At 38.2% G+C, this 16,486-nt stretch overlaps 1 long non-coding RNA gene across 1 annotated transcript; it reads right to left on the minus strand.

The window, feature by feature from the left end:
- Window positions 1-5,507: 5,507 nt before the first annotated feature.
- Window positions 5,508-10,739, minus strand: LOC147764188 (uncharacterized). Its single transcript, XR_015332249.1, has 2 exons — window positions 10,689-10,739; window positions 5,508-10,032 (listed from the first exon to the last, which is right to left on the minus strand). It is a non-coding gene; the product is annotated as an uncharacterized LOC147764188 (long non-coding RNA).
- Window positions 10,740-16,486: the final 5,747 nt, after the last annotated feature.

Below are 16,486 nucleotides of genomic sequence, written 5' to 3' on the forward strand. Positions count from 1 at the left end.
TTTTTTTTTTTTTCTTGTTGGTTACTCTGCCTTTAAATCACATTTACAATCACGGAAGAGAAAGCAAAATTAGAGACAAAAATCTCGGTAAAGTAATTAATTTAAGTAATTGAAAGCACACCTCTCTCCGATGACAGAAAAGGGAGAGCCGGTGACGATCCTAAAATCGTCGAGGTACTTAGGCCCCATTATTTCCATTTGGCTCGTTTGATCTCTTCCACAAAAAAAAAAAAAAAAAAAAAAAAAAATTCGAAACACCTGGGACAATTTCGTTAAAGCCGGTCCCAGGTCCGAGCGTTATGTAACCGGAGTCCCTGTATCTAGTTTTAATGATCGACTGTTTAGATAGGATACAGTTATTTACGCTCACTAATAGTTTACGGCACGCAGGAATCCGTGTGATTCCCTATAAAAACTGGGCCTCTAACAGGGGCGGATTTAGGCCGTCTTCTGGGTCTTCCGGAAGACGGTCAGATTTCCAAGTTAACATTGATGGGTATCTAATTATTTCTGTCGGAAGACGGTCAAAAATGAAGGATGAATCAACAAAGATATTTTGGAAGACTGTCAGAAAATATCTTTGGGTCCCCCCTGTCTAAAGTAGAAAGAGGGAGACCCCGGGAGATCGTCGTGACTGTCCCTGTCTGCGTGCCAGCCTGTAGTCCGTGTGGGAAGAATAAACATCTTCATGGACTGTAACTGAAGTTGTTCTGAGTTTTAAGCCGCCGTTCTCTTAAAAATAAGTAACCAACCAAGGTTACAGTACGTATCTGTATGACAAATCTATCAATCAAAATAAATAGTTCTAGCAATTTTACAATTGCAATCCCCGAATTTGCTCTTGCCAGGCATCATCGCTGATGCTCATAGCTGATTTTGTACATTTTCCTCTTTGTGAAAATGATTTTGAAACCTTTTTATAAAGACCATGACACATATTAGTTTGCGATTTAGTCTGTAATTTTTAAAAAGCAAAACTGAATGTTCGATATTAAAATGTCTATCGACCAATAAGTGCATTTGAAAGACATACTGTTATTAAATAATATCAAATAGTAACAGAATCTACGTGAGCCTGTACTCTTATCCAAAATACGCTCGGTTTTGCTCGGAGTTTCCTCACACGTAGTAATCGCGCCCTATCCTTTTTGGAGGAAAGTCACTCCAACGATCACAACCAACTGCCCAGGGTTATAAACGTAAGGTAGAATGCAGCTGCGGTAGTGTGCGCAGAACAACCAAAATGTCGCAACAAACACAATACTTTGATGCTGATCAAATACCCGAGATTTCTGTGCGTGAATTTGAAAGAGAACTGAAAAAAGTTCATTTGCTCGTGTGACGTTAGAAGACCATGAATATAATAGAAAGGAAGGCCATCACAACATACCTCATTGTTATTTAACCAACGTACTTTACGTTACGTTTTAATATCGTGTAATACAAAAACGTTCGTATTTTCGGATTTTACTCCACTCAAAAGATACGGGGATACACAAGTATATCCAAAGCAACAGAAAAAATTCTGTTGTATTTCACTGATGCCCAAATTCCTGGTGGCTGTAATCAGCTATTTAATGGTGATAGAAAAAAATTTACTTCGGTTAGCTCCGGCTGTATAAACTGTATTTTCTTATGAAGAATATACCAGGAAATTGTTGTGTGTTCTTCGGGCGAAGAGTCAATTACCAATCTTGAAGCGTTCCCTCAGTGTTTGCGCAGTTTATCTACCACCGTTTAGCTTTAAAATGTCAGAAAATGAAGATTTGTAAGCGTCATTCGAAACTGTCTCATAAGTAATAATCAAGCAGTGCGTCAATAACAAAGGTTCAAGTCGTTTCTCACACCCGGTTAAAAAGAAAGAATTAATTGGTCTTTATTACATTTAATCGCCCCTGAAACATGAGCTCATCGTTAGATCTTGTCAGCCGTCAGAACGCGTTCAATTCTAGGCTTCATTTCCAATCTCAGGTGAGATCGATCTTTGCCTACGTTTGATGTGAATAAGACTTGAATGCAATACTGCAGATCATTAAATTACAGACTGATTTAGCATGTGCGCTGCAACCTGTAGGCTCACTTCCTCATTATGCTACAACAGGCAGATCAATGAGACCAGTTTTCAGATCAGATCAGATCAGAAAAGAAAATTTGCTGCTGTTTTTTTTCTTTGCCCTAAAAATGTGGTCAGATCAGACATAAGTGATTTATGGTCGATTTTAGAAACCATATTGTCTAATTGAATATACACCTCCTTTTAAGTAGGAATGTCACGAGAGAGAGAGAGAGAAAGAGAGAAAGAGAGAGATTTGCACACAAAAGAAACATCAAGTCAAGCCTATGGCAGCAAGATTGCCAGAGAATGTCTTTCATTAAGCCAGATCATATATACAAATGACTATCTGCACTATATCGACAGTTATCCCTAAATCTAATGAAGACAATCATTCAAATAGGGTCGAAGCGAGCGACAAACTAAGGAGATCAAAGATGAAGTGAAAAGGTCAGCAGTTATTATGCAAATTCTACGTTGAAAAACAGCGTCTGCCAAGAAATGATTCTGATACAAAAACAATTCATACAAATGGCCGATTAGAATCATTTCTAACTAAAAGTTTCAGTCAAGTTTTATCATGGAAATCATGCTCCAAACCTGACAATAGGTTTGGCGCTCATGTTAGATTGGACTCGATGGGGTCCATAATGAATGTTGCGTCTCGGTTTCACATTTCTGGCGCTGGTTAACATTTAGACACTGAGCTAGTTTATGGGAAAGCAGTCAATGCATACATATTTTTCTTGCGTCGCTGCAAGTGAATGCAATCGAAGCTAATGATGCGCATCGTTTGCTAGAGTGGAAAAAGTAATACATGAATTAATGAAGAGGAAAATTACCAAGCTCTGTTCTATTATTACTGCTGTCATTTATGGCTCGCAAGTAATAACCAGTTTGGTCAAATTCACTGCTTATATCTTTTAATGAAGTACTCGAGCGCGCATGCATTCGCACACGCAGGTGACACGAAAGATAAACAGGCAGGTAGACAGGTAGGCAGTCGGAGTGAAACGGTCGGAAAATTTACAAATAGCCGGATTGACTATACTAGATATATTATCAACTGCAAGACAGGCTGATTTGCGTCATGAAAATTAAGAAATATTGAGTTTTCTTCCGATTTTCCCTTTTATCCCCTTAAAAAATATATCCCACACCAAAATATTGGACTCTTTTATTCCAAAAGACAAAAAATTGCTCTTTCTCTTTTTTCTTCGGTGCAATATGCATTATTTCTTTCCTAAACTCAGAACATTATGTAATAAAGACACCTCATATATAGACTCCTTCCTAGATCGTCCACTATTTTCTGTCATTATTTTCTATTTTTGCTGCAGTTATTTTGGTTTCAGTGTCTTTTACAAACATCTTTCAATTTTGAATATTAAATCGGATTACATGAAACATTCCATTTGATTCTCCCATCTGCATTTCATTTTATTTAGGGACATGTACTTAGCATTGTAAAATTTCACCTTTTTTCCTTTTATTTGCCATCGTCTACTTTGCATTTATTTAATCCACGCCGTGATATTCCTATGTGTCCTCTTACAACTTACTTTTCAATTAAGATGTTAAAAACATACAATCATAACGTGCACATCATTAAATATAGTCCAGAAATTATTTAAGGTGCAAATTATCAGTCTAACAATATGTTTATTATGAGTTTGTGTTGACTACAAAGTATGAAATTAGAATTAATGAACAAACACCATATTTGTTATGAATCGCAGATCTAGATACATGATAGTCGCTGTTCATTAGACTCCTTTGAATGAAATTGTTGTCCTCTCATTAAATGATGGGTTGTAGCAACGTTGACTTCACTATAGTTTCAGGACATGTAATGACAACACAACAAAACACGAGTCAAAAATAAGTTTTATGAAACATCTCACCGTTACGAAACGTTCTCAAACTGGATAATGCTGGAGCAGCTAAATGTAAGTACCTTGAATGCGGCTATATATATTCCACTAAATTTGAAATTTTCGTAGGTCGATTGGAATTTAAATCCGTCTATTTAACTGCTAGTATTTGAGAGGTAGATGGCAAAATCAAACTACATTTTAAAAACTGTTTCATTTCTTGTATAAAAACAGTGTGGCAAATTCCCCATTGATACCTAAGAGCATGAAGTTACAATTACGATATATAGAGATCTGCCGTAGAGAGCATTGCGGCCTCTACTAAAGAGACATCCGAATACAGTGCAGTGATTTAATGCCCTAGACCATATCACTTAAACGCACTGAGCAGTAAATGAAAGAACAAATTGCTTAAATATTAATAATAATCACCATAATAAGTCCATATCAATACGACTCAAGACATACACAACCGAAGGTAGATTTGGTTTTCATATTTATCAGAGGACAATTAAGATACAGTGCCACTAAAAGTATTCTTTTTATCTTAATATCTCTCTTTTTACCTTGTCTTTATTTGTGATACTGAGGCTTTGGACCGTGCATAACGAAAGTACTTTATCACGAAAAAGAAACGTATAACTAATTTCTTTGGTAATTTCGCAAAATTAACAAAAATATGCTTTAAAACACAAATGTCAAAATTCAAATTTTAAAATGATAGTAGTAGTACTAAGAGGAACGATATTGATGATATTATAACTATAATATAATCTTTGCAACTACTAAGTTATTGGAATTGTTTTTTGTTTTTTTTTCTCTTCCAAAATACATGCAAAGGTCTACTCCTATTTGTATTACTGCATGAGACGGTCATAGAAAGTTCACAAGCGAAAAATTATCCGTCCTTTGAAATAACACCTAAACAAACGACAGAACTGGCAACTAAATTATCTCACAATGACAATGAAAGAATATGACGCTAGTTTTCCATATTTCCACTTTTGTGTGAAAAAAAATTTATAAAACTGCAAATCTTAAAGTGATTAATTACAACACTCGAAGTCGTACAATAAGGGAACAAAATGCTAATTTACGCATTTAGCACCAATTACTTATTAAGTGGTCGATCTTAATAAAAACGTGTTTATTCCCATCACGTGTTTGGCCATTACCTTTTCTTTGATATATTCCACTACTGTGAACAATTGAAAAGCAATCATTTTGCAAATGCCACCACTGTATTACTGCCGCCACTTTCAGTTTCATTTTATTGTGATTCGCGTTGGCACTTTTGTTTTTTATCCCTAAGGTTATTATTTTTTATCTAGTAATAACTGTAGTCCACATGTTACAATTTACACACACACACACACACGCACACACACACACAAACCAAGTCATGTTCAGTTTAGATCTCGAAGACCTGAAACATGCCGCGTGATTTTACTCTTCTCTAGACTCGGAAAAATTACATAACAAATTATTAGCACCCCCCTCCCCCTCCCCCCAAAATATACATATATATACACAATTAAAATTAATAAATAAATAAATAACACGAGACATGTATTTATGCCCGAACATCAGGAGGTGTTTATTTGAAATGTATATACACATTTAAAGCGATAAATAGAATATATGTAAGTACCAGATGGTTTCGCCAAGAAGTTTCCATTATCAGTATTCCTTCTTTGTAGCATATCAACTACCGCCAGTGACCGGCTCTTTTCCTCGATACTGGCGTTTGAAGGCTTGTTCTAGACGGCGTGTCTCGTTTTTCCTGCGCCGTTGTGTTTCCTGGTAAAGGTGTAGACACTGGGACTAGCACCGTCTCGTGAATAGCAGCATAATACCTGTTTCACCTTCACAGCATTACACTACTATTCCCGATACCATCTAGTCTGAAAATCTTCCTATCTAAGTGCCGAGAACTCTGTGGATTTCAATTTAAGGCGGCCCCCGTGATATTCTATCTGAAATAAGTGAAAGAGAAAACAGTGAGACACTTTCGAATTTTTTCTGAACGTCGAGCATTATTGTAAAATCATACAATTAATAATATCCAGGTACTTACCTTTGCCATGTGATGCAATTTGCCATCCTGCTTCGGGGTGTTTATAAATGTAAACTGACGGTCATACGACATTGAATGAGACTATTTCTTGTTCTTTGTCTCTCTCTGTAATATGTCACTTGCTAAAATATGAAGCACATGAACAAGAACCACATTCATTTTATATGGCATAACCATCTAGAAGGCGAATCATACCCATACTGCCGACTGCTGATGTCTCTATCATTAGGTTTCCATTTTGACATCTACACATATATCATAACTGAAAAGAGAATATCAAAAGCACCTGTTGCACATTTCCTCGTTTAACCTCAAACAATCTCAGATTAGATCATTGTTTGAGTATCACTTTCGGATGAAAATAAATATGAAATCAATACAATTTTATGGTTGCTTCCGCAATTGTGCGTCGTGGTCTTCCTCGAAACAACCAACAACCAAATGCTTAACACATTTAAAACCAGCTTTTAAACAATATCAGCCAACATCGATATCATAAACTATCAGTTGCGTTTGACTAACTCTAAGTCATAGGTGGCAAGTAAAATGAACGTGTCGCCCAGCTCAGTGGCGGAGATAATCTGAACAAATGACCAACTTCTGAGTCAACCATTTGGCCATGACATCGTCAGTCATATACCTAAATGCAACCTCATGCTTCTTTTAGTGTTAGACAAAATCTTTTCAGTTATACATCAGGCACAGTGACACGCACACATGCGAGCACAGTATTTTATAGTGCGTCAGCACACACGCACATACCAATGTACGCACGCTCATACGACAATCGGTATATGTATTGAACGTTATCGTAGTAAATGACGAAGATAATGCAGGGTGTTTATCAAAACTGTACTTCCATATTTATACCGACTTGACTTCTTATCAATCATTCGGCGCCCAAATTTCGCTAGACTCTAGTTTTGTGCTTTATATATATATATATATATAACAGTAAAATATGACAGTAAAATAAAAAAAGTGTGCTCAATATCGAGCACTAAATCTCAAGCGCTTAGCTTCACTAACATTTTGTTAAGTTAATATGCTCTCCAATATATCAACAACAGGTTATCCGATAAAGGGAAAATGACAAACTATGGGATGAGGTAATACCGTCAACGTGTAAAGGATTCATTAAACCTTATCCAAACATGTCACCAACCTGTTTCCTGAACGTTTCATCGTTGACACTGATGCGACCTTCACGTAGCAGCCGAGGGAAATATTCTCATACCTCAAGTCCCTGCCAGCGCTATGGCGACTGTACAACGAAACACTGGCGGACGGGGGTGGTTTACATACCGAGGGCGTTTGGGATGTTCTATTTTTCGTCATGTTCATGATAATATTGATGAACTTTCTACATCACTGATAACACAATGAAGCCTGAAAACAAAGTGAAACAAAAATTTGCCATACGTAAATGCGTAGTGAGAATTTAAAAAGTTGTATCTTGATTTACATTGCTTGACGGTAACAGAAGACATACCATCAAAACACAAAGTAACTCCGATAACTTAAGTACATGAACCATATAAGGCCTTACGTATAGTACATTTTTAGAAGTACAAAAGGTAGCATAATATAAGCCTGGCTGTTACGAACCTTAGAACCTTGCCCCGTTATGTTACAGTGTGGGTCTAGCCAGTGAGCATGAAGTGTCAGTCATCCGCAACTCTATGTCGAGTTATTTTCTTATGAGAAATAAATAGTAGTCTGTTGTTCTGTACCGACCTTTCATGTACATGTTACTCGCCAATTATAGTAAAAGTCCAATTGTGACTTTTAATGCGCCTGATTTTTTTCTTTTAAATAAATTTTCAAGAGAGAAAAAAAAAACAGAAAAAGTACGATGTCAATTGTGTCGTCCCCACGCCCTTATTATTGAAGTAGTGCCGTCAAGTGAACGGCGGGCAGTAACAAAAAGTTTAACTTTTACATGGTCGTATATTGCTTATTAGGCATAACAACAAGGCCAGGATGATAATCGGAGGAGATGATAAGGGATATAATAGCAACATCACGTCCTGACCGACAGAGGGTGATTCAACTGCGTGTGTAACTAGTATAATCCACAGGCGTTATGTTCATATTGTCATTTGACTGTAACGTGTGGATCAGGTGATCTGCTCAATATATATCCAAACTTACCTCAATAGCTCTGGTATAAATCCGCCCATTTACACATGTGGTGTTCTTATGCAGTTCTAAGATACCAAGAAGCCTCATCCTCATCTAACCCATGCTTTCAGCTTGCATCTTATGTGGAGAGGTCTACGGACGATGACAGCCACCTGCCCCATTCGTATTCATCCTATCTCTTTTCTCTCTTCTCACCAGTTTCTTCCTCTTTCTTCCCCATTCTCTCTCTCTCTCTCTCTCTCTCTCTCTCTCTCTCTCTCTCTCACCAACGCACGCAAACACACACATCCGTGAGGCACACTCAAAAGACTGTGCATCATACCACAAGGAGAACTTTATAAATGTCCCCTTGTTCAAACTAATGTCAACTAGAACAATTTCTAAACAAGCACGTGTTCTGGGTGTTTTTCAAGTTTATGTGCACTCTTTTCTGGGGATGCGAACTCTCTTAGTGCAGCAGGAAACAAGCGCTGAATAGCTTTAATAACCATTACCACCTAGGCAGCAAGCTCAGAAATTAAAGGGACCAGACGTTAAAAGGCAAGGAAAAGCGTTCGTCAAAAGTTAAATTGCGTCCAGTTTTTCATTTAATATACTTTACTTGGCGAATCCGGATGATCTTCATAATCATGCCTTGATTTTCCAATGGCAAAACATCCGATCCAATGTACCGGTAGAAAATCACATGCAGTGGCAGTCACATGCAGGCCTGTGTACACATGTACCTTTTAACGTGCAAGCGAACTACCTCACGTAAACGTGCGCTATCAATTACCGTCGTTGAAGCTCACATGGACACGTGCATATTCATCCATCCCTTTTAACCCCCTCCACACACACACACACAAACACACACACGCGCGCACGCACGCACGCACGCAAACACATACACACATTCGTGATTCACATATACACATGCAAACACTTTCAAAATCAATCACGGACGTTCATTTACAAACAGATTTCAAACACTGTGCGTACTTACCAGCACGCTATGGCATAAGCAAGTTATCCACCGGCTAACTAATGATCAACAGTTTATTAATTCCACTCACCTTACGCGCCCAGACATCGCGCGTTGCTACGAGCGGAAAGTGATACTCTTCAGGCGCGATTTATGATTCAGATCAACATCTATCAGAAAATTAAATTTTCAATTAAAGCACAAGGCGATCTGAAATACGGTAACTGAAGCTGTACACACGGGTTGCGGCGTTATTTGTTAGTATACACTTGCTCCTATAGCTACGCCGAAGATAAGCGGCTGCATTTTATCGGTTTGTGCTTATGTCTTATCTTACAGTCACTTTGTATGAGAATAATGACTTGTGGAATATCATGCAAATTATGTAATATGATACAATACTTGACAACTGTGCTTTTTCTGCCGGGACCTGACAGTCCTGCTTTCTTTATACCTGCTACCACTGGCAGCTTTTCTATACCAACGTTTTTGAACGATCTTCGGTTCTAAGTAATAAATCATACATAAAAAAAGAGTGGAAGAATGGTAAAAATGGTTCACATACAGTGACGGGATTGTGGCTAACACCTGATGGTACAAAGAGCAAAGGCAGTGCATAGTGGAGGTGAAGATTTGCCGCAACACGAAGTTAACACTTTTATAAAATGATATGCCCAAGAAATGCTTTTCTCGATTTTCCTTAAAATAAGAATGCCCATATGAACGGCAGATAGAAACATGTAGACATCACTGATACAGTTGGTCATGAATCAATCACATCACTCGGTCATTATACTTCGATCATCGGTCCTTTGTCTTCCGCTTAAAGAATTAAAAATCAGATAAATCGCATTCTGCACGTTTAGTTTTCCACAGCGAAGATCAATGGGTTTTCTCAGGTCATTCTCTTGTTTAATGTCTGGAATAAGGAACAAGTTTACAATTCTACTTTATATAAGTAGTTGTTTAAAATGTTATTCTATCCATCTCTTTGCCGCTTATCTTTTCTTTTTGTGATACGACAGTTATAAGAGATTGCGTTATTAATACGGTTGGGAGCTGCTGTCAAAATTAGAAGTTAACAAACAAACTGTGAAAAAAGCTATCAGTGCCCAGATGCCAAATACGTCTAGGATAATACCCATGTGTGAGAATAAAATAAGTAAATAAAACATAATACCACGTCCTCTACTGAAAATTGGATATAACATGTTAGTATTCGTACTGCATAAAAGGCTAGGTAACCAACTTCATGAATACCAATGCTTCTTCGTTGAGACTGCGAGACTATGGTTTGCAAACAATCGTATATAGAAAGTTGACAGAGTGTGATACTGCCAAAATCTCTCTCTCTCTCTTTCTCAAGTCAAAAAGCTAGAGACAAACGCCATTGAATATTTTCAACACAACCAAAACCAAAACCAAGCATGTGACTCGAGTAATAACCATTTGTATGAGACGTCCACATATTCTACAATCACTACAACGTTCACATCGGTATTCCTCACCAGCAATGGTGCAAATTTTCGTCGATACTTGAAACATAAATATTCATCTACAGTATCCAATACTTACCATAGTGTTGCTCTACTCTAGCTGGAACAGTGTTCAACATGACTTCGTGGACTTTTCTGACAGGGGTCTAGTCTGAGGCATGTATTTATACTATATCCTCCACCTACCTCCACTCTCTGTCATAAGTCCCGATTTCAAACTATGTGTAACTTACCATTTATAGACAAAAACATATTAGTGAAGCCCATCATCAAACCAACACTACCTCAAGACCCATTGGCCTCTTTTAACTCATGAAACTTGCCTGGATTCAATGGCTTCAATAGGGCCCATTAAACGCGATCACTCTCGACGCTAATTACTTATTACTGTGCCGCAGCCAAAATGAAGCCAGTCCTTTTTTAAGGTTTAACAAGTGTTGCCATGGAGACTATGATTATAGCAGGAAGAAGTCATTAGTCTTCCATGAAGGAAACTGTGCCGGCTCATGCAGTGGACATTGCACTGACCTCATCGACCCAGCTGCACCAGGCCACACTGACCACTTGCCCCCTCTCAAGTTCTCAGACAATGGTAATCAGATAATGGTCAACCGGATAGCCGAGCTGGCTTCATGATAGTTTTCGTGTCGTTTCCGTAAAATTGTGCATAGATACGTGTTAAAGTACGTGTGCATCAAATGTCGTTAAAAAAGAGTCAAATACACAATGAAAGTTTAAAGGAAATAACCAATTCCACGTAACGTTAAAAAGTTCGTTCTGGTTAATCTACCATACTTAGCGTATTGTAATAGTCTACCCATTTTTCCACTGTCCGGTTCACAATGTACATATCGTAACCGCTAACAATTAAGACCAAAAGGTCTTCTAATATTAAATGTTATATAAGTTAAAAATCATGCCAACTTTATTAAATGGGTAGAGAGAGGGGTGAGCGTGTTTATCAATGTCGATGCACACTTTTTAATCCAGCGAATTTCAATATTGTTCTTACATTATTGATATTTAAATCATGCTATCGATTCCCTTTCCTTGAATGCCTTGTTCTTTGGCTTATAGCATGACTACCTATGGATCTTCGTATTTAGAAACGTGCAATGTGGGCTACCCGACGACGGAGGATAAGCTATGAAAACCACGCTCGCGTTTTCCCGCCATTGCATACGTAATTTCTCGAAGGATAAAAGGACTTGACTAACGTGCGAGTTAAGTTTACCGAAATGATAAGAAACAACCCCGAACCCGTTGTAAACAAGATTATACGCGCGTAAAAACATACCCTCGTTTGTCAAAGCCGTATATTTAAACCGTCTCCATAGCTGCATTCAACAGTTTCGCAGGTATACCACTATTCTGAAGTCTTAAAATATTAGGTAACCAGTGCCTACATTGTAAAATGCCCTTGGAGCTTATCTGTTGTTGTATGATATCGGTTGGATAATACCGTTTACCTTCTTGTTCCACGTCTTGCCACCATATCTAACAAAGCACGTTAAATTCTGCCGAAACCTACTGCACAATTTAAAAAAGATAAGAATTTCCAGCATTGCCTATTTATGTGCAGTTATTTCATCTAGAAAATATCTTTGTTTTCAAAATTTAGCTAAGGCAATACTCACCCACTCTAGTCCATTTTCAAGAACACGATTTCTTCCCAATTTGATCAGTGCAGTGTTATTCATTTCTATTAATTGAATCTGCGCGCAATCACAGCTTTAAGGGCACGGGTGAAGGCGACAAAAAGTACATATGCACGCTTTAAATAGCGCGCAAAAAAAGTGCAGCCGTGTCCTGTTGATGTAATATCATATTGCCATTTTCAATATTTTATCTTTGTTCGTTTGGTTCCAGTTATCCTCTAAACGAGTACCGCCTAGCTGTTTTAACCAGCGTCTGGACAAGCACACCAAATGACGAGAATATCATGTTGAAATCATGCAAATCGAAGTTCTAAGAAACGCAAATTACTAACGACATATATGTATTTCAAAATGGCACAATCATTGTCAAATTAGCACCCTGTGGCAAAGTGAGACCAACATTTTCAACAGTGGCGAAGTTGTATATTATAGACTCAGGGACAAGACGACTATTAAATTTTTTTAGTCATAAAATTGTTCTGAACTATCCCCCTGGTCATTCCAAGCTGAGCCACGTGGTGGCCTTCAGCTTCTTCCTAAACCCGTGGTTTTGCACGCTATCATATCATTTACTCAATATGAAACGTATCCACTGCCATCCTTATTAGCTTACTAGTTCTCCCACTGGGGTTGTCTGGGTTCCGGGTTCATCCTTTCTTCACAGTCCATCTGACTTACACATATCGCGCACCTATTTGATGAACGGCCGTCCATATGGTCAGCTCACTATCCGTTCAAATGACCGTTGTCCACTATGATTGCCGTTCTAATGTCCACTCACCTATCCCACGCTAGATTATCTCCCTGTTCCCCTGGCACCTACTATTTGCCCTAAGCCTCCAAAGCCCGGCTATCACCCCGCCTATGACCCGCTATTTGCTCAGTGTTAAGGGTCCGTGTAAGCAGTTGAATCGTTCTGTGTATGCGCTCGATAATCCGCTAGAACGCTGTCAGATCAACTCAATATTAAATAGATATAAATGAGGTGCGTTAAAGGCCGAGGGCGCGGGAATATCAGTGGGGTGCTCAAAGACATCGCGTTCTATATGTTGCCTTTGTCAAGAAAAATATGCCATGCTTTCTTATTTGGTGTTTTCCTACAAGTTGCCCATAGCGATAGAAAGAATACGATTTCATGCGGGTCTCGGGTTTTTCCCAGTAACTGAAATATGCGTTTTCTCATCAGTAAACATGTCAAAGTGTACAGGTGAGACTGCACGAAAGATAGGACATGTGTTCACTGAGCTTAGAACAAATTAGCACAATTTTTCTTTATCTTAGTATTTTTGGATCATGTCTAACTTACTATGTAGCTTTGATCGTGTTATTTGCATCCCTTTCGAGTGGTACGTAAGATATTCCATAATCAGAATGAGATATGCTTACATTTCAAATCTTTATTTTCGATAAATAACAGATTCAGAATGGGCTCCTTAACTTTCGAATTAAAAAAGTCGAATTGGATCTCGGTGTTATCTCATCTGCGCAACAAACGCATTTAAGAAAAATTCAGCTTCAAGAATAAGGAATTTTACACAGAACTGACAGAATGAAAAGTGCTAGAAAGTTTGTAATTCGACTTTGAACAGAAAAGTACAATGTACAATCAGACATCGGTGAAGATATCAAGGACGTGGTAGCGAGAACAAAAACTCCTACATGTAGAAATCTGCGAAAGAGACTACTTTGCCTTTCTGTTTCATGCGCGAATTCCACCAGGCATATTATGCATACGGTAGTCTTCCATCATTATCTTATTTCCTGAAAAATCAGGAGACTAGAACCGAATTCGATCTACGTGTTCACTCTCTGTTGTAGAGTCACAGGATTAAAAGTAACATCATGAGTGGGAACTCAAAGAATTTAATACTTGCCTGAATATCGTCCAAGTCCGGGCTATGAATTCAACTACTTCTCATAGCACGGAACACCTTCCGATTGGCACCCACGGGTCGGTTACAGTTTCCTAGTTCGACAATTGCCCTCTACACTTCAAACGGGCGCTAAAAGCACACGTTAAAAGCCTATATCACTATGTAGTCACACATAATAAAGTTTTATGTTTTCCCCAGTGTTTTCTAAGCCGCTCGCTGCCTTCGAGGTTTTCATAACATAGAACACAGTCTGTGTTTTCCTCCTAATACAAACCGATTCAAGAAGAGGATATTAGTGTTTTTTCAGCGTTTTTGCTACTTTGTTGTCCCCGGGATAATAAAATCTGACCTGACTTATCCAGTTTTTGTTGCCTCTGTTCTTATTGTTTATTACCTAAACTTGGAATAGCTGTGCAGATTGGGGTAGTTATTTTAATGGGTCACGACCTCGAGGACGGAGTGTAAAATGATTTGCTTGACTTTCCTCTCTTTAACCATTTAAAACAAGTTAAGAAAAACATGTGTTTAGTTAAGAGTGTAGTGCTGAGGTGCCAGTCTGTGCCAAGCGTGTAGGCAACCGCCACTCGTAGATATGATGTTCAATTCCAATTTAGTATATCTACGTGCACCAGACCAATCTTACTAATAACATGGTATGGAATGTTTCTACAATTATCCTTCTTGCGTGACTGTATTCTTATTGTCTCTTATTGTTTTCAACCTATTTAGTTTATGTACTTTTATTTTGATTATTTTTTTAACAAGACGTGCCCACTATTGGTCTTTGCAGATTGATCCAACTCTGCGGGGAATCTCGCTGAATGCAATCAGATTAACAATGATGAGAACTGAAGGTATGTAAATGCTTTAAGTAACAGAGACATTTCGTTTTTAGTCCGTTTGTAAACCCTGTAGCAAAAAAGATGGGCAACATATATTATGGTCGCTACAAGTGTTCCCCTTTGTGACAACATTTAGACTGTGAATTTCAATGAGACACGCGGTCAATGCCACCGAGTTTCGAACCAGTTCGCTCTTTTAAAAATTCTTCTATTCTATTTTTAAATCGACATTTGAACTGAACATAGCAACAGTGAATAAAAATAAAATCATATTTCAGATGTGGTGTGCCATGTTTTGAAATCGGATCGATAATATATAATTCGTTCTCTCGAAGAGGTGATCGATTGCCGTCTACATTAAAATACGTTTCTTACATTGTCCATTGTAAATTGTCGAGGGTGGCGCCCTACATTGATAACACCTTGATCTTTGTATTTATACACGACATTGTAATTGTAAGTAGGTTATGTATAGGTCAAACTCTAATTGATAACACGCTTCAGTCATTCGGGCTAACTGGTTTCCCTAAATTTACTAAAATGTTACTACAAGAATTTCACTTTGATGCTACGCAAAACATTGCCAATATTTTTTTTTTACTTCATGTTAAAATAAACACTAACTTACCGTATGAGGTCACACATTCACGAGTCTTTCGTGGCGCTAATCTAATTTCACAAGTAAACCTCTGCCCACTCCAACCGTTACTCTGGGCGCTCAGATAAGGCAGGGAAGTTCGCTTGTTTGGTATCGCATAGGCACTTAAAGTGGACGACACTATACTACCCCGCTAACAGAGCTTCACTCACAAACCTCTCAGCCAATAAATACATATTTGCACTGCAATCTTTGTGTTTGGAGTAACTGGGCTATGGTTTTAGACGGCCGCGTATTTAGATAGGTCCGTTATCCGCAACTCTAACAACACGCCAACGTGCTCTGACGTACTGGTAAACGTGTCAGTCCCCTACCCAACCACTCGGATTATCACAATCGTGATCGATAACAAATATCTTTCATAATGCGATATTGGCATATCATTTAAGGCTATCCCAAAATTATACAAGCGCATTTTTATATTATAGCTGATCCTTGTAGCTTTTAAATTAAAATTTGATAGTTTTCGTAGCTGGGTGAACAGTGAGAAATTAAAAATTAAACACCTTTTTCGATTAAAAACACCAACTTCATTAAGTGCGTCTCCGTTTCCCATAGTTACACAAGCAGCTTTTGGGGCTCATCAACTTATTCTGAACATAAAACTTGACATAAAATATTGAGCAGGCAACAAAGAGTGCCATTGTGATCGTGTTGATAGGCCCCTCGCAGCAAGTATGACTGCGACGCCCTACACGGTTTGTTCTAATTAAAAACCGCAAGTCGACTAGTGACCTGAGAGCAAGTTGAACAAAGAGGAAGAAAGACCAGAAATACGGGCTTTTGTTACTCGTTATTGGTTTTACACAGTTCCAAGTAATACTACACCTAATGAATAAGTAAAG

The sequence above is a fragment of the Lingula anatina genome, chromosome 1 (genome assembly GCF_051362555.1).
Source record: "Lingula anatina isolate TDL-2025a chromosome 1, LinAna3.0, whole genome shotgun sequence".
Taxonomy (NCBI): domain Eukaryota; kingdom Metazoa; phylum Brachiopoda; class Lingulata; order Lingulida; family Lingulidae; genus Lingula; species Lingula anatina.